Source organism: Budorcas taxicolor, chromosome 17 (genome assembly GCF_023091745.1).
Source record: "Budorcas taxicolor isolate Tak-1 chromosome 17, Takin1.1, whole genome shotgun sequence".
Lineage (NCBI taxonomy): Eukaryota > Metazoa > Chordata > Mammalia > Artiodactyla > Bovidae > Budorcas > Budorcas taxicolor.
In genome coordinates this window covers 49,209,973-49,232,833 of record NC_068926.1, presented here as the reverse complement: position 1 = coordinate 49,232,833, position 22,861 = coordinate 49,209,973, and positions in this window count along the sequence as shown.

The window sequence follows — 22,861 nt, the reverse complement described above, 5'->3', positions numbered from 1 at the left end:
CAAGAGCTAAACATCCCAAGATTACTAAAGGACCCTGTAGACTCAGGTGCTTGGAGAGGGCAAGCTACAGGCTGTAGTTGGCATCACGTTATAGAGATAAAGGAAAGTTACTGAATATTTATACACCAGTTACCATGAAATTGAAGCTGACACTTAACCTGGTGTATTATCATCATAAAATTGAGATTCATTGAAATCATTTATACAAAAGAGCAAAGAGGTTTCCTGGGTGTTACAAAGGTTTGTTTCAATAGTGGCAGAACCGTGATTTATAACATTGAGATGATGAATACTTGTTGGGGGATGTGTTGTTTGTTAAGATGACTGTCGTAGAAAAATACGTTTGATCACTTGTGTGGTGAACTATACTCCATAGGAAATTGATTTCACCTCCCACTTTGTCATAAATAACTTACAGCCTGTTGGCCTCCCTGAGTTTACTCTGTAACGTCAGTGCTGTCAGAGTGACCTGAGCTCACATGACAGTCAAGAAGCAGCATGACTCATTGTCTGGACTTCTGCCCCATAGCCCATGGATAAATCCCCTGCAATTTCAATACACTCATGTCAAAAAAGCAATGCAAATGTGTCTTCCCCCACTGTTCTCTTTATACAGACAAGAAAACCCAATCTTGTACCCACACATTGTATCAGAGGCTTGCTTCCCCACCATGGGCTTGTAGTCACACTGTTGTAGCCACGTGTTCCAGAAAACAAACTCACTCAGAAAGACGATGCAGATAGTGAAGTGCAGTTCGTTACACCAGCGGGCCCAAGGAAGAGTCTCCTCTTAGCCAAGGACTCCAACCAGTTTTTGTGAAAGCCTTATATACCTTAAGTGTACGTGTCCAAACCCACCTCCCCAAATTCCCTGAAACTAGTCTGAACAAAGGAAGAGAAAGATACAATCAAAGTTAACCCATGATTCATATGCCTTAAGCCTAGGTAGTGAACAGTGGACAATTACCAATAGGCCTGTGGTCATACCCCAATAAGCATAATAGAATTTTTGATTCTATTTGGTTACACAGATAATTAGGGTATTCTTTTAGGCAATGGAGAGTCTAGGTATGAGTCCTGGGGTTCTTCCATCCGGGGGGCCTGGTTTTCAAGTTGGTATGTCATTTCCATAGATACTGAGCATATAGCTCAAAGTCCACAGTCTGACCCAAGACGGAGTCCTGCTTTCAAGATGGAGCCTGTTCTGTCTGTTTCCTCCTTCAACATGGATACAAAAATAAAAGGGAGAAAACTTCCAAACTTGAATCATGTCACGGGGCAGTGTTAGCAATAGGAAAACCGCTTTGGTGAACCTTGTGCACAAAGCCTTGTCTTGGGAATGATAAAGTCTGTCTATAGATGCAAGTGATTGCAAATGACTTTTAAAATTTGTTTTTGTGTAGTTGATTTACAATGTTGTGTTAATTTCTGCTGTACAAAGTGACTCGATTATACATACATATGTGTGTGTGTGTGCGCGTGCGGGTGCGTGTGTGTAGAAATTATAGTGAATATGGGGCTTCCCAGGGAGCACTAGTGGTAAAGAATCCACCTGCCAATGCAGGAGCCTCAAGAGACCAAGGTTTGATTCCTGGGTCAGGAAGATCCCGTTGGAGGAGGAAATGGCAACCCGCTCCAGTATTCTTGCCTGGGAAATCCCTAGACAGAGGAGCCTGGCTGGCTACAGTCCATGAGGTTGCAAAGAGTCAGACACAACTTAGCAACTAAACAACAGATAAACCACTTGCTTCGACAAGGCATTTTGTTCACTTAAACAATCTTTTCATAACACACTGCCCTCTACTTGGGGACTTTCCCAGGTGTCTCTTCCTCAGAGTTTCCCAGAAAGAGTGGAGCCAGATACATATTGAAGAACATTACCTCTGACTGAGTAACTGTAGTGTTAAAAACAAAAATTTCACAAAAGAGTTCCCTAGAAGCCATTTTCTTTCAACCATGCTATTTCTAGGATGCCGAGGGCTTCATTCTTTTTTTCAATAAAAATCGGAAAGTTTAAAGAACTGTTTAAAAGGAAACGTGGACCCTTTCTGTTCTGGGGTTGTTTCTGCTTTCATAGCACTCTAACCCCCTTTTCTCTATCCTAGAGGGACAATGATGTTTTCCAGACAGTGATGGATAATATGTAAAAAAAATTCTTGAAAACTACATGAAGAGCAGGTGGCACATTATGCTGTTGTCAAAGATTCAATTCATGGGTTGAACCCTGGTACAAAACTCATTTTAATGAAATTCTTTTTGAAAACCATAACTGGAAAAGACGTGACCAGCATCACTGTTGAACAACCATCCATGAGGGTACTAAAACCATAATTACATTTTAAAAACTAAAATTTAAAAAAAGCTTTGTGTGAATAAAATAAAAATGATTAGGATTTAGATGGACAAGGACAGCCGAATTTAAAATGCTCATCTTTTATTAATCAATACATTTTGCATAGGAAGTTTATTTTACAAGCTTGAGCCAACATAACTCAATTATTTTACATAATCATGGGAACAATCGGGCTGTGACAATTTAATGCCATTCTGAAAAACCATAATTTTGCAGGGGCTTAGAGGAGTCAACTTCACAGAGTTGTTTTCTTAACATCTTTGTGACAGGCTATCTCTGAGACCAATTTTTATTGACGAATGACTCACATGGCACTGAATTTTACTACATCCCACTAAAGAATCCCACTCAATCCAACTTCCATCAGGATGTTTCAAGAGTTAAAAGAACAAAGGGAAGACTTCCCTATTGGTACAGTGGATAAGAATCTGCCTGCCAATGCAGGAGACAGGAGTTTGATTCTTGGTCCAGGAAGATTCCACATTCCACGGAGCAACTAAGCCCATGTGCCACAACTACTGAGTCCACATGCTGCAAGTACTGAAGCCTGTGCACCTATAGCCTGTGCTTCACACCAAGAGAAGTCACCACAATAAGAAGCCTCTGCACCACAACCAAGAATAGTCCCAGCTCACCGTAATTAGAGAGAGCCTACATAGCAACAAAGACGGAGCATAGCCAAAAAGAAACAAATAAATAATTTTAAAAAATAGTAGTTGACTCTGAACGGTAGAAATGAAAAAAGAGAAAGAGAGAATGACGGACCATAGCAATGGACAAAGCCAGAGTTTACCTGGGGATATATTTCCCTACCAGTAACCTCACCTGGGCTAAGTCACATAGTTCAAAAGTTTTTCTTACTTGAGTTCCGAAAGACTAGAAGATCATAACTGCATATTTTACAGACTGGGAATTTTCTTCATTACTCTTAACTTCTATGCATGGGTGTGTGTGAGCTCAGTTGCTTCAGTCATGTCTGACTCTTGAGACCCTATAAGACTGTAGCCCTCCAGGCTCCTCAGTCGATGGAGCTCTCCAGGCGAGAACACTGGAGTGGGTTGTCATGCTCTCCTCCAGGGGATCTTCCTGACCCAGGAATTCAAACCATGTCTCCTAAGTCTCCTGCATTGGCAGGTGGATTCTTTACCACTAGCATCATTGGGAAGCCCTTTGACCCCCATGGTGAATGTGATTCCACAGAGACAAACCAAATAATAATAATAATAATAAAGCGAACAACATAAGGTTGATGGGTGTTGCAAAGAGACCACAGAGAACCATCTCTGTTTCAACTAAAAGTTGAGGAACCAGGACTCAGTCTAGGCTTATCAGACTCTAAATTTCACTGATTTTTATTAACATACCACTCTCTTTTTGTACATAGGAAGTAGAGTCCTTGTATTAAAAATAAGAAAGTTTCGTTAAAAATGTAAATTTTAAGAGTTCCTTTATTGAGAATTAAGCCAAAAGATGTCATTTGTTCTTCTATAAGTGAGTACAAAATATTATTAGGTATTGTGTTTAACAGGAAAAACACCAATTCCTATTCAAGTAGCATAAATGTGTGAAGGAATTCTATTTTCACATAGAAATAGGCAGTTTAGGGCCGTAGTGATGGCTCATGGTTGCTATAAATACTTCAGTCTCCTGCTCCTGAAAGGTTGTTGCTGAGCTGTGAAAGACGCCAGGATTCTTGGCCTCCAGAGGAGAGGAATTCAATCTGGGACCAGAGATGAGGCTTGATTGCTCAGAGCTTTGTGTAATAAAGTTTCATTAAAGTATAAAAGAGATAGAGAAAGCTTCTGACATAGACATCAGAAGGGGGCAGAAAGCGTGCCCCCTGCTAGCCGTTAGCAGCATGTTATATACCTATCAGAAAGCTGTTAATTGGTGAAAGGAGATGTCTCAAAATTCAGAGTAGCACCAGACCCATCACCCACAACAAGTGTTTTGAGATAACACGGGCACCAGGTGAGTAATCCTGGGCCATAAAATGATAGACATGAATCTTGAAGAAAGGCAGGTTTCCATTTACTTAGTTTCATTAACATAGATAAGGAGAGTATGTTTACAATGTATGAGTAAACCATACAGGTTTGTTGAGCGCGTATCTATTCTGAGTCTTAAGTGGAACCAACTTGAAGAAAGACAGAGTATAGGGTAAATACACAGTTCATTAACACTCAGTTTAGTTCAGTTGCTCAGTCATGTCTGACACTTTGTGACGCCATGGACTGCAGCACACCAGGCTTCTCTGTCCATCACTAATTCCCAGAGCCTACTCAAACTCATGTCCATTGAGTTGGTGATGTCATCCAACCATCTTATCCTCTGTCATCCCCTTCTCCTCCCACCTTCAATCTTTCCCAGCATCAGGGTCTTTTCCAATGAGTCAACTCTTCACATCAGTTGGCCAAATTATTGCAGTTTCAGCTTCAACATCAGTCCTTCCAATAAACACCCAGGACTGATCTCCTTTAGGATGGACTGGCTGGATCTCCTTGCAGTCCAAGGGACTCTCAAGAGCCTTCTCCAACACCACAGTTCAAAAGCATCAATTCGTCGGCACTCAGCTTTCTTTATAGTCCAACTCTCACATCCATACATGACCACTGGAAAAACCATAGCCTTGACTAGATGGACCTTTGTTGGCAAAGTAATGTCTCTGCTTTTTAATATGCTGTCTAGGTTGATCATAGCTTTTCTTCCAAGGAGCAAGCGTCTTTTAGTTTCATGGTTGTAGTCACCATCTACAGAGATTTTGGAGCCCCCAAAATAAAGTCTCTCACTGTTTCCATTGTTTCCCCATCTAATTGCCATCTAAATGCCACGATGGGACCAGATGCCATGATCTTTGTTTTCTGAATGTTGAATTTTAAGCCAACTCTTTCGCTCTCCTCTTTAACTTTCATCAAGAGGCTGTTGAGTTCTTCTTCATTTTCTGTCATAAGGATGGTGTCATTTGCTTATCTGAGGTTATTGAAATTTCTCCCAGAAATCTTGATTCCAGCTTGTGCTTCATCCAGTCCAGCATTTCTCAGGATGTACTGTGCATAGAAGTAAAATAAGCAGGGTGACACTATACAGCCTTGATGCCCTCCTTTCCCGATTTGGAACCAGTCTGTGTTCCATGTCCAGTTCTAACTGTTGCTTCTTGACCTCCATATAGATTTCTCAGGAGGCAGGTCAGATGATCTGGTAGTCTCATCTGTTCCAGAATTTTCCGCAGTTTGTTGGATCCATGCAGTCAAGGGCTTTGGCATAGTCAATAAAGCAGAAGTAGATGCTTCTTTGGAACTCTCTTGCTCTTTTGATAATTCAGCTGCTGTTGGCAATTTGATTTCTGATTCTTCTGCCTTTTCTAAAACTAGCTTGAACGTCTGGAAGTTCACAGTTCACATACTGTTGAAGGCTGGCTTGGAGAATTTTGAGCATTATTTGCTAGCATGTGAGGTGAGTGTAACTGTGTGATAGTTTGAACATTCTTTGGAATTGCCTTTCTTTGGGATTGGAATGAAAACTGACCTTTTCCAGTCCTGTGGCCACTGCTGAGTTTTCCAGATTTGCTGACATATTGAGTGCAACACTTTTACAGCATTATCTTTCAGGATTTGAAATACCTCAACTGGGATTCCATCACCTCCACTAGCTTTGTTCATAGTGGTGCTTCCTAAGGCCCCCTTGACTTCTCATTCCAGGATGTCTGGCTCTAGGTGAGTGATCACACCATCTGGGTTATTTAGGTCATGAAGACCTTTTTTGTACAGTTTTTCTGTGTATTCTTGCCACATCTTCTTAATATCTTCTGCTTCTGTTAGGGCCATACATTTCTATCCTTTATTGAACCTATCTTTGCATGAAATGTTCCCGTGGTATTTCTAATTTTCTTGAAGAGATCTCTAGTCTTTCCCATTCTATTTCTTTGCACTGATCACTGAGGGAGGCTCTCTTATTTCTCCTTGCTGTTCTTTGGAATTCTGCATTCAAATGGGTATATCTTTCTTTTTCTCCTTTTCCTTCAGCTTCTCTTCTTTTCTCAGCTATTTGTAAGGCCTCATCAGACAACTATATTGCCTTTTTGCATTTCTTTTTCTTGGGGATGGTCTTGATCCTTGCCTCCTGTACAGTGTCACGAACCTCCCTGTCCATAGTTCTTCAGGCACTCTGTCTATCAGATCTAATCCCTTGAATCTATTTCTCACTTCCACTGTATAATCATAAGGGATTTGATTTGCATCATACCTGAATGGTCTTGTGGTTTTCCCTACTTTCTTCATTTTAAGTCTGAATTTGGCAGTAAGGAGTTCATGATCTGAGCCACAGTCAGCTCCCGGTCTTGTTTTTGCTGACTGTATAGAGCTTCTCCATCTTTGGCTACAAAGAATATAATCAATCTGATTTCATTATTGACTATCTAGTGATGTCCATGTGTAGACATAGCTTAAGAAGAACATTTCCATGAGAAAAATGCACTTGTTAGCTCAATGTTTGAGAAAAGTTAAGTTCAGGTGGAGCCATGTGTCATCGTGGCTACACAGAGTTTTAAGAGACGCCTCCTTTTAACTTTTTATAAAGAAGAAAACAAAAAAAATCTGACACTTGTAGTTTGTTTCCTCCTGCCACTTAAAACACCTGACCCTTGCAGCCTATTTCCTCCATTTGGAGACCTCTGGCCTTCTTGCCTGTTACTCTCTCACTTTCGCCCAGCATCACTATGTGATAGTCATCTTCATGTTAGCATGATGGCTGCTTTATCTCCTTATATCACACCTAAATTTCAAGAAAGGAAAAAGAAGGACTATCAACAATGTTTTGTTTTGTTTGGAGGGGAGGAGATGTCTGTTCTAAGGATTTCCACTTTTCTGTCATTGGCTTAAGATGGACCCTGTGGCAATTCAGAATTGCAAAGGAACTTGGAAAATACATATGTATAATAGTAAGATCTCTGCCCACTTGTGCCATGATGCTTCAACTTGCTTTGGACCAAGATGCCCAGGGACCATCCACACAAGAGCAAAAAAAAAAGGTGCTACCCCAGTTCTAGGAAGAACTCCTTTTTCAGAAAAGCAATACATATACCTCCACCTCATAAACCTCTAAAATCTTGCTATGACTGCCACCTATACCCCACACAAGAAGCTGATTTGCAAACTAAGTTCCATTCTCTGACCATCGAATAAAGCTTGTTTGTCTTGGCATCCATTTTGTTATTGGCTGTGCAAATCCAAAGGGGGAAAAAAAATAAAGAATCTTCACTGCCAGAGGCAGAGATCTTTGACTAGAATAAGGTCCAAATGAGGGCGCTATAAGGCCAATTCCTCAACAGTCTTAGGAGAAAAATATAATGAAAGAGATTAACAATGATTAGATTTTGCAAGAGAAAAAGACTATTGAATTTTAATGCACAACAGTAGAAAATCTTTAGGGGGCTTCTCTGGTGGTCCAGGGCTAACACTGCATGCCTTTAACGCAGGGGGCCCACGTTCGATCCCTGGTCAGAGAACTAGACTCTATATGCCACAACTAAGAGTTCACAGAGAACCCCGTGTGCTAAGAGTCCAGCAACTAAGACTCAGAATAGCCAAATAGATAAACAAATAATAAATAGAATAAAAATTAAAAAAAAGTTATTCAAAATGAAACACAGAGGGAAAAATAATCCCCCAAAACAGAGGATGAGAGCACCCATGAGTGCTGGGATGAGACCAAGCAGCTTAATGTGAAGACAGAGAGGTAAGGAGAGAAAAAAGATATTTGAAGAAATAATATCTCCCAAAATGTCTAAACATAATGAAAACTATAAACTCACAAATCCAAGAGCTCAACTGACCTTTATGTGACTATATTTCATCTTTATCCAACACAGTGGGAAACTTCACAGGCGATCGATCAGTGCTGGTTGAGGGGAATTAAATTGTTTCAAATGATAAATACACAGTAATCTTGGTCGAGAGTGGTTCATTTTGGATTAAACACCTTTTTGTTTTTTAATCTTCTCTTCTTGAGAGAATTTGTTGCAAGTTCTAGGATCAAGTATGACGATAAGCAGCCGCTCAGAATAGAAAATTTTCAAGGTAAAGAGAAAAATCACTGTTGATTCTGATGGGAAAGTCTTTGAAGAGGCATTTTGGGTTTTGGGGGAGAGAGAGTGTAGACATTGAATAAGTGTTACAATGATGCTATCAGCAGTTTACATACTGCAAAATAGTTTAAAAATATAGTTTTTAGTAAAAGATTCTTGAGAGTCCCTTGGACAGCAAGGAGATCAAATCAGTCAATCCTAAAGGAAATCAACCCTGAAAAGTCATTGGAAGGACTGATGCTAAAACTGAAGCTCCAATACTTTGGCCACCTGATGTGAAGAGCCAACTCACTGGAAAAGACCCTGAGGCTGGGAAAGACTGAGGGCAAGAGAAGAAGTGGGCAACAGATGATGATGTGGTTAGATAGCATCACTGACTCAACGGGCAAGAATCTGAGCAAACTCCAGGAGATAGTGGAGGACAGGGAAGCCTGGGGTGCTGCAGTCCATGGGGGTGCAAAAAGTCGGACATGACTTAGCGACTGAGCAACAACAACAGCAAAATAATTTAAAAATATAGCTTTTAGGGCTTCCCTGTAGTCTAGCGGTTAAGAATCAGCCTACCAAGGCAAGGGACTCAGGTTTGATCCCTGGTTGGGGACGATCCCACATGCCTTGGAGCAACTAAGCCCATGTGACAGCAACTTCTGAAGCCCATGGGCTATAGCCCTTGCTCTGCAGCAAGAAAAGGCATTGCAATGAGAAGTCCTGTGGACCACAATGAAGAATAGCCTCTACTCACCACAACTAGAAAAAGCAGTGAAGATCTGGCACAGCTGAAAATTAAGTAAATAAATAAATCCATATATATATCTTTTAGTGCATACAATTTCAGTGTGTGTGAGAGAGATTTTTGACAAATGTCCCCCATTCAAGTATCATACGGAAGAATTTTGCAGCCCTATATAGTTTCTGTTTGAGCTTATTGTGTTATTAGAGTGTAGAGTGAATCAAAGTCTTTCTTTTCCCCTTGAAGTTGTGATGTTTTGTAGCCCTCTGCAGCTAGATTTAGGGTCGTGGGGAAATCCAGTTTTGCATTAGAAATTGTACTTGGCTTGAGAAAATTATGAGCCTCCTGTGTGAGAAAGGAGAGCTGAAAACGGTAGCTTTGTAGAAGTTATGTGTGCATTTAAATCTGTTCCACCTTCCCAACAGATAAAACTGTAAAATGCAGGTCAGGTCTACTTAAAAAGGACTCAGCTAAAAAGCTGTCCATAAATATACTCGGATTGCATATTTCATTTGATTATTACAAGAACTGACTTGACCGTAAGGCTTTTACTGAAGTAAAGCTGGCTTCTAGAGTAGTATTTGGGAACATAAACATTCTTCCCAAAGAATGCTTTGACTGAAATGCTACTTGAATCAAGTGAATCTAATTAGGCATCTCTTTTTTTCCACTGACTGTTGATTCACTGTCATTTTCCTACAAGAGTCAAAGTTAGGATGGCTGAATAATATCTGAGATTGCAAATAGGTTGACAAGTCATAGTTTGGAAATATTTTCTGTCCAAAAAAAAAATATCATTTTTTCTATTTTTAGTGAAATTCCCCAGCTCTTCAAAGTTGAAATCATTATTGGGAAGAACAAATAGAGAATATTTCAGAGAGTAAATGTATTTTAGCTGTGAAATATCATGAAAAGAGAGAGCCTAAGTCATTGTATTAGACATTAATTTTGCCACTTATCCTTTACTGTTACAAATCTTGATTTCTTCTAGTTGAATGAAAAATAGGTAGAATTCTTAGATAGGTATTATAATTTCCCACTCTGTTTTTTTCACCTTCTGAAGTCACTGACAAAATTCTATTGAACCTTTTTTCAACGTTGTATTAACCTGCTGGGTGGCAACAGAGTTTATGATGATGGTCTCATCAGAGGTCTCAGCAACGTGTCTGCAGGAAGCTGTTGTCAAAGTACAGAGGTGGGGGCTTCCCAGGTGGCTCAATGACAAAGAATCCACCTGCCAATGCAGGAGACATGGGATCAATCCCAGATCTGGGAAGATCCCACAGGCTGCAGGGCAACTAAGCTCGTGCACCACAGCTATTGAGCCTGTGCTCTAGAGAGCCCAGGAACTGTAACTACTGACCCCTCTTGCTCTAGAGCTTGTGCTCTGCCACCAGAGAAGCCACTGCAGTGAGAATCCCACCATTGCAACTAGAGAGTAGCCTTGCTCCTGGCAACTAGAGGAAAGCCTTCTCAGCAGCAACCACCCAGCACAGCCAAACGTAAGTAAGTAAATAAATAATAATAATAAAAATTGCAGTGGTTCTTCACTGGTTCTACCTGTCTGGGAGCTCAGATAAGCCCAGCCTCCTGGCAGAACAGATTCAGAAGAGGCTTTACAGGAACAGTCAGGACTCTGTGCATACCTAGGAAACACAGGACCATCAGAATCGTTGAGGAAACTAACATCTAAGATTCAGAATAATAAAACTGCCAAGACATTTTTATGCTTAAACTATCTTTGAATTTCCTAAAATTGACATTAACAAAATTAGCCCCCCAATTCTCCTGAGTGTAGTTAATTTCAAACTGTTACAAAGGCTTCTTTTGGGTTCACAAAAATTGGGATTAGAGGGATTTACTTGGTGGTGCGGTGGTGAAAACTGCATTTCCACTGCAGGAGGCAATGGTTCAGTTCCTGGTTGGGGAACTAAGAGCCCACATGCCATATAGTGGGGGTGGGGGGGGGGGGGGGAATAGAAAAATAAGGAGGGATTTTCTTTTTAAAAAGTTAGGATAAGAAACATATTTCAGAGAGTGCATCTTCCTAAATTAATTCTGCATACATACAATAAATGTATATAAATATATTTGATGACCTAAAACAAAAATATCTGACCTATAACGGCCAGATATTTCCCCAGCAAAGATGGCTTTATTCAGGATCAGAATAAAATTGCATTTGGGTCTGCAATCACGACAAACCACATGCAAAACTCTGCACACCAAAAGCAGGGAATGCTTTTATAGAGAGAAAGAAGTTGAGGAGGGGGCTGTTATAGAAAACAGAGACCCTGGCTTTTCATTGGCTGAGTCCTGGCCAGAGAAAGAGTCTTTCTTTCTTTTTTATTATTTTTATTTCTTTAATTGGCTGTGCTGAGTCTTAGCTGTGGCATGGGGGCTGAGGGATCTTTAATTGCAGCATGCAAACTCTTAGCTGTGGCATGTAGGATCTAGTTCCTGACCAGGGATGGAACCCAAGTCCCCTGCATTGGGAATACAGAGTCTTAGCCACTGGACCACCAGGGAAATCCTGAGAAAAGGAGTCTTTGTTCTTTCTGTTGGGCTCTGCTCTCTTCTGAGGATGTTGAGAATGAATAATGTTTAGGGCATGGATGAGTGATGATTCCTGGCCTTCACCTGCAGACAAGGAAGCAAGGATCCTGAAATCATGTCTAAGGGAGTAGGTGAGCCAGGAATAACACCTCTTAGAACGTGAGTTAATGCAACAAGGTGGCCACATACTTTGATGCCCTTTCTTGGCTGCTTCAGAGATGTAGTGAGATATATGGACCCCTGTCATTGGGACCCTGAGGCTGATGTGCTGTTGACAACAAGTAAGTGCAGGTGGCCCTGAGATAAAGCATGTCTTGCCTCCCTACTCAGGCAACACTCCTCTCCACAGTGACCTCAGATGTCTCTTTAAACCTGGATTAAAATGATGGGAAATGTCTGTCCCTTGTGGGCAGCCAGCTGGGAAACTGATGAGCTTGCCAGAGGGTCCTATAGGGAAATTCTCAGTGAACACAGAGTCGTTGTTTTATGACTACTGGAAAGAAAATGGAACATCCAATACCACTGCAGCAAAGAAATGCCTTGGCCCAGGAAATGCAATCCATCAGAATTACTTTTCTTCCTTTCTTTCTCTTTCTGCTTATGTATTGCATCGGTAATCCACCAAGACAGGGAGATGGAATTAAGATCCTTTGTCGCTGTTGGCTAATAGAACATTCTTTTTCCACCCTGAGGAACTAGCAATGAAAAGCCTCCCATCTGTTCAGGGAATGTCCGCCTTGTGCCTAGTCAACTTAAGTTCAGGAAGTGCAAAAGCCAAGACACAGAGATTTTGCTCTCAAAGGTCGTATGTTCTAGCAAAAGAGCTTATTCTAATGATGATACCGCTAACATTTACTGCCCACGAGTCTTTTCTAAGTCTTGCCAAGGGCATTTGCCATCTGCTGCAATGCTGCAGCTGCTGACCTTTTGACACATCCTAAAGGGAATTCAAGGTGGAGAAAAAGTCATTCTGTGCTCCAGGGAAATTGGTGGAACAGGTCTTTGGATAGTTAGATATTTTCAGGAACTGATTTCATCGTCCCAATCTTCGCATTTCCTCAAATTTGGAAAAGCACTAAATCCCTTCATGGTGACATCAGCTCCTCGTGACTAGCTGAAAACATTATAAAATAAGTGCTTGATTGCATTGAGCTCCAACTTCACCAAAATCAATTATATCGACCTTCCCACACTGCCTCTTCGGAGCAGTCTCTCAGAGCTATCTGAGGTACTGTCTCCCAGGCTGCAGTCCTCATTTTGCCCCCAAATAAAACTTAACTTGAAACTCTTATATTGTATATCTGTTTTTCAGTCAACAGAACAGTTTCTCCTAAAGTTAACACATTTAAGCACAGAGGGAAATATTTCTTCTACACCCATTTCACAGATACACAAGACTGAGGGCCAGAGGTATTAAATAGCACACCCGAAGTCACAAAAGTAATTTACAGAAACACTGTCTGACCCCAGTTGCTGATACTTACTCCCCTGAGATTTTCAGCCTTACCATCGATAGCTTCCTTAAGTACACACAGCTGCTGGAAGAAAGAATTCACAGAAGTGCATTTTGAACTTGAATAAGTGACTTTTTTTTTTTTTTTCCCAAAAAGTGAGTTTCTGATAGCAATTGAAGAATGGGTGGGGATTTGTAGATGCCCAGAGATCAGGGGCAGGCTTAAGTGGTGGCTCAGACAGTGAAGAATCTGCCTGTAGTGTAGGAGACCTGGGTTCGATCCCTGGGTCTGGAAGACATTCCATTGTTTCCCCATCTATTTGCCACGAGGTGATGGGACTGGGTGCCATGATCTTAGTTTGTTGAATGTTAAGTTTTAAGCCAGCTTTTTCACTCTGCTCTTTCAATTTCATCAAGAGGCTCTTTAGTTCCTCTTCTCTTTCTGCTGTAACGGCAGTGTCATCTGCATATCTGAAGTTATTTATATTTGTCCCTGCAATCTTGATTCTGGTTTGTGCTTCATCAAGTCTGACATTCTGCAAGATGTACTCTGCATATAAGTTAAATAAGCAGGGTGACAATATACAACCTTGATGTACTCCTTTTCCAATTTGGAACCAAATAGATGGCAAAAGAAAAAGAGAAAAAGGAAACAGTGACAGACTTTATTTTAGGAGGCTCCAAAATCATTGAGGATGGTTACTGCAGCCATGAAATTGAAAGATGCTTGCTCCTTGGAAGAAAAGCTATGACAAACCTGGACAGTGTGTTAAAAAGCAGACATATTACTTTGCCAACAAAGGTCCATCTAGTCAAAGCTATGGTTTTTCCAGTAGTCATGTACAGATGTGAGAGTTGGACCAAAAAGAAGGCTGAGTGCCAAAGAATTGATGCTTTGAACTTCGGTGTTGGAAAAGACTCTTGAGAGTCCCTTGGACAACAAAGAGATCCAACCAGTCAATCCTAAAGGAAATCAACCCTGAATAGTCATTGGAAGGACTGATGCTAAAGCTAAAGCTCCAATACTCTGGCCACCTGTTGTGAAGAGCTGACTCACAGGAAAAGACCCTGATGCTGGAAAAGACTGAGGTCAGGAGGAGAAGGGGACAACAGAGAATAAGATGATTGGATGGCATCATTGACTCAATGGACATTAGTTTGAACAAACTCTGAGAGATAATGAAGGAGAGGGAGCCTGGCATGCTGCAGTTCATGCAGTCACAAAGAGTCAGACACTACTGAATGATTAAACAACAACTCCAAAGAAACCCTTATGTGGACCACTTTTTAAATTCTTATTGAATTTGTTACAATACTGCTTCTGTTTTATGTTCTGTTTTTTTGGCCTCAAGGCATGTGGAACCTCAGCTCCCCAACCAGGGATCCAACCCACACCCCCTGCATTGGAAGGCAAAGTTCTAACCACTGGAACACCAGGGAAGTGCCCTGAATGATATTCTTAAAGCTGTTTGATCACATAAGTAAATTTTATTAAACATTCTGGTACGAACTGAATGTTTGTGTTCCCTCGAATTTTATTATTGAAGCCCAACTTCTAAGATGATGATATTAGGAGGTAGGGCCTTTGGGAACTGACTAGGTCATGAAAGCGATGCCCCCCACAAATGGGTTTAGTGTCCTTATAAAAGAGGCCCCAGAGAGATCCCTTGCTCCTTCCACCATATAACGTTATGAGGAAAAGACAGCTGTGAAAAAGTAAGCACATTCTCACCAGACACTGAATCTGCACACTCAGCCTCCAGCACTGTGAGCAATACATTGTTACTGTTCTATGACTCACCAAAGCTATGGTACTCTGTTATAATAACCGGAACAGACTGAGACATGTTTCTTGTACATATATATAAAAGAACTGAAACACTACAGAGAAACTAATTTTTCCTGGACTATCACTCCATCCCCCTTCACTATTCCCCGATGTAGCTAAGGGATCAGTTTGGTGTAGAGCCATTCAGATCTTTTTCTGAGGTTTTCCTAATGTATTTAATCAAAGGTAGGCATTAAAATGCATAATGTTTTTGTGGATGTTTGCCTACAACCTATCATACTGTATGAGTTATTTAATGTTGGGTTTTAGAGCTACAGAACACGTATTAAGAATTCTATGGATCTCAGTATTGATAACTCTTCTTTTTAAAAAAATTTCTACAAACTTACTCCATGGAGTTGTAACAGTGTGATGGATTTAAACTTATTTCCAGCTTTTCACTAACACAAAATATACTGCAAAGGACACTTGGGCATGTGTGTGTGTGAAATAGTATCTTGATATTTTTTTTTTAAATGTTCAATATCAGGGTCAGAAGGCTCACCAATTTTTTATTTTAATAGCTACTTCCAAATGGCCCTCTGCTGTAACTACGGCAATTCAGTTTCTATCCCCCAGTTTCTCACAGCCAGCCAATATTAGATATTATATTATTTCACACCCATGATCTTAATTTTTTTTTTTTTTAGAATTTTAGTGACTTGAAAAAATCAGTTAATTCTCTGGTGGCTCAGATGATAAAGAATCTGCCTGCAATGTGGGGGACCTGGGCTCGATCCCTGAGTTGGGAAGATCCCCTGGAGGAGGGCAAGGCAACCCACTCCTGTCTTCTTGCCTGGAGAATCCCCATGGACAGAGGAGCCTGGCGGGCTACAATCCATGGGGTCGCAGAGTCGGACGTGACTGAACGACTAAGCACAGCACACATTAATTAGCTTACCTTTTTGGCTTCACTGGGTCTTAGCTGTAGCACATGAGCTCTTCTTTGCAGCTCATGGGCTTCCCATTAGCTGTGGCTAGTGGGTTCCAGAATGCAGAGGCTCTGTAGTCGCAACACACAGGCTCACTAGTTGTGGTACATGGACTCAGTTGCTCCACAGTATGTGGGAACTTTCTGGACCAGGGATGGACCCCTAGTTTCCTGCACTGGAAGGTGGATTATTAATCACTGGACCACCAGGGAAGTCCCCTTGAATTTTAGTGACTTTGATCATCTTTGCATGTTTATTGACTATTCATATTTTTCTTTTTGCAAGTTGCCTGTACATTCGTTTTACCCTAACAGTCTTCCAAGGGAGAGACCAGTGTCATCCTAGGGTTGTATACTGGTTAACGCTATTTGGAAGGAATGATGCTAAAGCTGAAACTCCAGTACTTTGGCCACCTCATGTGAAGAGTTGACTCATTGGAAAAGACTCTGATGCTGGGAGGGATTGGGGGCAGGAGGAGAAGGGGACAACAGAGGATGAGATGGCTGGATGGCATCACTGACTCGATGCATGTGAGTTAGAGTGAACTCCAGGAGTTGGTGATGGACAGGGAGGCCTGGCATGCTGCGATTCATGGGGTCACAAAGAGTCGGACAAGACTGAGCAACTGAACTGAACTGAACTGAACTGATTGAGACATAAAATTGTATGACTACTGGTCTTTGATAAAGCACTAAGAAGAACTAGGATACCCCTTATAATTAATATTTGGTATGTATTCACTATGTTTGAGGCACTATGCAAAGTGCTTAGTAGTTATATGTCCCTACTTAATCCTTACTTAATCAGAGAAGTAAAAGTACTTGCTTAGGATCACAAAATTAGGGACAGCAGAGATGAAATTAAAACTAGAGCACTGCTGTTAACCAACTTACATGCCCTCGGTTTTTTAGCTAACACCAAGAAATGGGCTAAAGAGGACTAAAGAGTCTGAATTATGAATTTAGGAAGCTGAAAATTTTTTAATTGGTTGCCTAAAACAGACCAAGATTAATTTTTAGTATATCACTCAACAGTCTGAATACTTTATCAAAGGATAAGAGGTTAAAACTTGAGTTTTGAATCATAGTTTTATAACACTCAAGCTGTGTGACCTTGAGCAAATCTCTTATCCTCTCTGAGGCTGCTTACTTATGGGTCAAATGAGAATAATATTTCAATTGACCAATTCTATGATATTTGTGTAGATTAAAAAAAATCATTACATGAAGCACTTAACACATAATCTAACTAGCATCATCGGTCCTCCATGAGATTGAACATAATTATTACTAACAATAGGCATATTTATGGAGCCTTCAGGGCTGTGTGCAGAAGGTCAAGTTTGACTCTTGAGTAAAGAGAGGACGTAGGTTAGAAAGAAATGATCCAAAACCCCTCAGATGTCACAAAAAAAGAATGTGTCATTTCTGATCCATTTCAGCCCTGGCACTAAAATGTCATAAAACGTGAAGGCTCATTTTTATTCGTTGCCTCCACTAACCTCACTTCAACTTCTCCTTAACACACCAGACAGGCTTTCCCATCAAAGGCAATCTTTCTGAAGTCAGTCATGCCTGGCCCTCTGCACATCCAGCTTTGTCTCACTCCTGTGAAAAATTCAATGCTCCGTTTCTAAAGCCCCAGTCATGGAAGGAGACACATGCCTGGATGAATAGTGTTCTTCCCCTTCATCCCTACCACAACAAATCTTAAACACTATTTTCAACCCCTCTGTTTCCAAAACAAGTAGCACTTTCACCTGAAACAGGATTTGAAAGCTGCTCTTTGCAAATTAGCCACTACCTTCGAGATGTGAGATTATTCCATCAGCAGTGCTCACCCTCTTCTCTGTCTCACTGCTCGTCTGGTCTGGAAGGAGACGCACATGCCCCACAATGACAAACATGTGCACGAAAATACTAACAGCAAAGAGGCCTCTCACGGCTCTTCCTCTGCATCTCCTCTCTGACACCGCACCATCAAGTCCTCTCCTTTCTGCAGCCTTCTGCTTTCCCCTAGCCAGGCATGCCTGTTAACAAATATGGATTCATTCTCTTCTCCTGGCTTCTCAGGTGGCTTGGTGGTAAAGAGTCCACCTGCCAATGCAAGAAGTGCTGCTTTGATCCCTGGGTTGGGAAGATCCCCTGGAGGAGGAAACGGCAACCCACTCCTGCGTTCTTGCCTGGAAACTTCCATGGACATAGGAGCCTGGCAGGCTATGGTCCATGGGATCACAAAGAGTCAGACACAACTCAGTGACTGAGCACGCACTCATTATGTTCTCACTTGGGATTTTTTTTTTCACTAGACCTTTACTGATACCTCCATCTCTCCGGATTGCAGAAGAAGCAGTGAACTGTAGGGTCCATCCTCTTTTATGATGATAGAGTAGCCACGGTCACTGAGGCTAGCTGTGCCCTGCACACATCACTTTACCAACACTCTTCAGTTTAACATCTACCCAAGCCTGTTTTCTAGACTAACTTGCTTAGTCCAGGTGGTGGTCAGTTTGAGTCAGAATTTGAATTCCAGCTGGGAAACTCCAGAGTGTACCTTTTATTGATTTACTTTATTTTTTAAAAAGGTATTCTTTTAAAATATTTATATATTTGGCTGCATTGGGCCTTAATTGTGTCATGGGGGATCTTTCATTGTGGGAGGACTCTCTAGATGTGGCGCTTGGGCTCAGTAGTTGTAGCACTGGCTTAGTTGCCCCAAGGCATGTGGGACCTTAGTTCCCTAACCAGGGATTGAACCCACATCCCCTGCACTGCAAGGCAGATTTTTAACCACTGAACCACTAGAGAAGTCTCTATTGATCTATTTTATAATTTATTTTATTGAAGTATAGTTGATTTGCAATGTTGAGTTAATTTCTGCTGTATAGCAAAGTTCTTCAGTTATACATATGTGCATGCATACTCAGTCATATCTGACTCTTTGCCACCTCATGAACTGTAGCTCAACAGGCTCCTCTGTCCATGGAATTTTCCAGCGAGAATGCTGGAGTGAGTGGCTATAGTTTTTTTTGTTATTTCAATTCTTTTTATTTCAGTGATTATAGGTGTAGTAACTTCTGGCCTTGGGCGCTAAAATCTACATTGTTATGAATTTCCATAGTGCCGGAAGCTTTCCAATCCTTGCTCACGGTATGAATTTAGAATATTTAATCTATCAGTGCCTAGGTTAAGCTGGGCTTCAAGATCACAGTTTATGCCAACCAAATTCCCCAGACTATATCACAAATCAAGATAGCCTTATATTCATTTGATATAAACTGCATAATTTATTATAGTTGCAACAAAAAAACAAAACCACTCCCGTCTTTTTTAGATCTTTCCAGGCAGTGTTTGCGTGCATGAGTGTCACTGTGTGTGTTTATGCATAAATCTGTGTGTGTGTGTGTGTCTGTGTGTGTGCATGTATGTGCATGTGTTAGTAAAAATATAGAAAATATTCTGGTTAATGTTTTAAAAAATCATCATCTGAAAAACCCCTGTGAGATTTAGCAGGGGATACATCTTATTTGTTTCATATATTTCTAAATGTTTTTCTTCTGCAAAGCCACAGTTTTTGCTTCGTCTGAAGGGAAAAAAAAATAGCTTTTGCAAACAGTATTTGCAAGTTCCTATGGCTTTCCTGGTGGCTCAGATGGTAAAGAACCTGCCAGCCACTGGAGGAGATGTGGGTTCAATCCCTGGGTCGGGAAGATCCCCTAGAAGAGGAAATGACAACCCACTCCAGTATTCTTACCTGGAGAATCCCCATGGACAGAGGAGCCTGGTAGGTTACAGTTCATGGGGTCACAAAAGAGTTGGAAACAACCTATCAACTAAACAACAATACTACTTAGAAAATTCTCTCTAGCCCATTATTAGCACAATGAACCTTAAAAAACAAGAGGTGAATATCAGAATTTATTAGCAGGGTTTGGTTTGGAACCATAGATATTGCTGCATTCTATACGTCTTTGAAACATTTTCCCCTGGACAAAGAAGACATTCCTGACAGCTCAAGCGTCTTATTTATTTTGTATATTCTGCCCTCATCTGTTTTCACAAATACAATAATACTCATAGAATCATTGTAACAAATGAAAGTAATATTGTGTGTCCACACCAATGACTCAAAGTCACTTCCTGGTTCTATTTTTAACATCATGTGCTTTGAAACATAAGAGGTCAACACTGAAGTTGAGTGGCAGGCTCTGGCACTAGAATAGTGAATGATACTGCATCTGGAAGCATCCTTGAGCTTCGTTGTTATATCGGATGTATTCCTGACTCCTGGGCAGAAGCAACATAGGCCTCTAGGGTGTGGTCATTCCAATATGTTGTTCTGATCCCTCCTGGATGGTCCTGACATGAGACTGCCCTGCTGGAGGATCTAAATAACACCGCGTGAAAAAGAGCGACTCAGACATCAGACAGGAGGACCAGAGCTCCCTGCACAGAAGGTCTGCACCGTGATGCTCCATTTATTAAGATTAGCAACTTGTCCCAGAACCATTTATTGGAAATAAAGCTCATTAGAAGTCATTCCAAAAAGAAAGATGGAGAAGTGATAAATTTATCTGAATAATAAACCTATGTGTGTGGATTTCAAATATGAAATGGTGCCAAGGAATTTCTGATTTGTTTTCTCTCTCTCTCTGCTTTGGAGAAAGATTATTTGATGTTGTTGACAACATTCCATGAATTCATCTCCATTAATTTTCAATTTAATGGGACCTACCAGTTCCCCATCTGACGCTTCTCCTTCTCTTTATTCTTTCAACTAGAATCCAAAGATAAAAGATATTTTAGTTCAAAGTGATATGAAGTCATTCTTCAAGTAAGCAGTATACCTGAATGCGTATTCTCAGACACACATTTTGAGAACACAGCACAGACCGTAGGAAATGTCCCTCATTTCTTCTCAAATCTCCATAAATTATCCTCTTTGGGGAACCATTAGCCTTGGCATCAAATTGAGTGATTTTTGCAAGTATCAAAAAACACATTGGCACCGGTCTACAAGGGTTGAGCCTACAAAAGAAGCCAAATATTGAAAAACTGCTCATGGGAATATAGGAGAGTGGATATAGTGAAGTTGAGTTCACCCAATATTGGTTGTAAATCTGAGTAGAATCCAAGCTGGGTCACATGCATTGTCCCTATGGGTTTTGTGGGTGCTGTTTCCAGGGACCCCTTCCACCACAGAAGACAGCCAACACAGCTGAGGGAGGCATACCAGGGGCAGAGAAGAGGACTCAGGTCAAGTTAGCCATTGACGCACTGATCTCCCAGTCAATCCAACAGGATGGGGACCTGAAGGGCATGGCTGCTAGACTGAAAGATACAGTGAATTTCTTTTCCTTGATTTTGGCTGAATTAGAACACAGGTCTTGTACCCCAGGCACAGCTGTGTGGCACAGTTTGGTTTGTAAGGAAATGATCATGTGTCCCTCAGTCAGTCCTTGGACTGAAAGGGCAAGTTGCATGTGACTTTGCAGAAGGGCAAGCTTGGGTTCATCCTGGCCTTGGTGTCTTTGCTCCAGGAGCTTCACCCCACAGATCCCCTACCTTCTTATCTATATTTGTACAGTAACAATATCTCTTCCAAGTGGTGTTGCAAAGGTTAACAGTGGTCTTATCGAGACTTCCCTGGTGATCCGTTGGCTAAGATGCCATGTTCCCAATGCAGTGGGCCCCAGTTTGATCCCTGGTTAGGGAACTAGATCCTACATGCCACAACTAAAGATCTTGCACACTGCAATGAAGGCCTGGTGCAGACAAATATATAAGTAAATATTAAAACAAACAAAAAGCAATGGTTATTGTCTGCCAGATAAGCCCCAGACATATCAGCTCATAAGTGCTCCATAAATGGTACCTGTTCTTGTTGTGTCTGTAGCATCATGATCCTATCAGGCAAAGCTGAGCACAGCCTATGGGGTTTACTTGAAAATCTTGTATTATTTAGCCATGACAGTCACCTGTAAATATTCCTCTTCACAGCCAGGCCAAACTGGGGTCAAGGTTCTAGATGTGTAATCCATAGTGGGGCTTCCCGGGTGGCTCATATGATAAAGAATCCGTATGCAATGTGGGAGATGGGTTCAATCCCTGGGTTGGGAAGATCCCCTGAAGAAGGAAATGGCAACCCACTCCAGTATGCTGGCCTGGAGAATCTCCATGGGCAGAGGAGCCTGGTGGGCTACAGTCCATGGGGTCACAAAGAATCGGACATAACTGAGCAGCTAAGCACAGCACAATCTATACTGACATATACAAACCTCACAGCTAGCTTTTCTGTTCTAGAGTCACACCCATCCCATGACATCAGCTGCCTCAGGGCTAGATTGAGACCCAGGCTGCCCAGCCCAAGGCACTGCTGCTGCTGCTGCTAAGTCACTTCAGTCGTGTCCGACTCTGTGCAACCCCAGAGATGGCAGCCCACCAGGCTCCCCCGTCCCTGGGATTCTCCAGGCAAGAACACTGGAGTGGGTTGCCATTTCCTTCTCCAACGCATGAATGTGAAAAGTGAAAGTGAAGTCACTCAGTCGTGTCCGACTCTTGGTGACCCCATGAACTGCAGCCCACCAGGCTCCTCCATCCATGGGATTTTCCAGGCAAGAACACTGGAGTGGGGTGCCATTGCCTTTCTCCAAGCCCAAGGCACACGTGTATATAAAGCTCTAAAAAGAGAAAGAACAAGAAGAGATAGCTAGAGGAGGAAGCCTGGAAATAAATTGAGTTCCTTAAGCGCAGGATGAGCCGGGGCCTCCTTCCTCCCACCCCCTTATGTTGGGGGGTCTTATGTCGGGGCCACTACAAGAGCCACAGAATTGCGCCCATTTCCCTGATCCTCTGCCAGCTCCCATTCTGAGTGCTTTTGTTGTTGTTGTTCAGTTGCTGAGTCACGTCTGACTCTTTGGGACCCCAT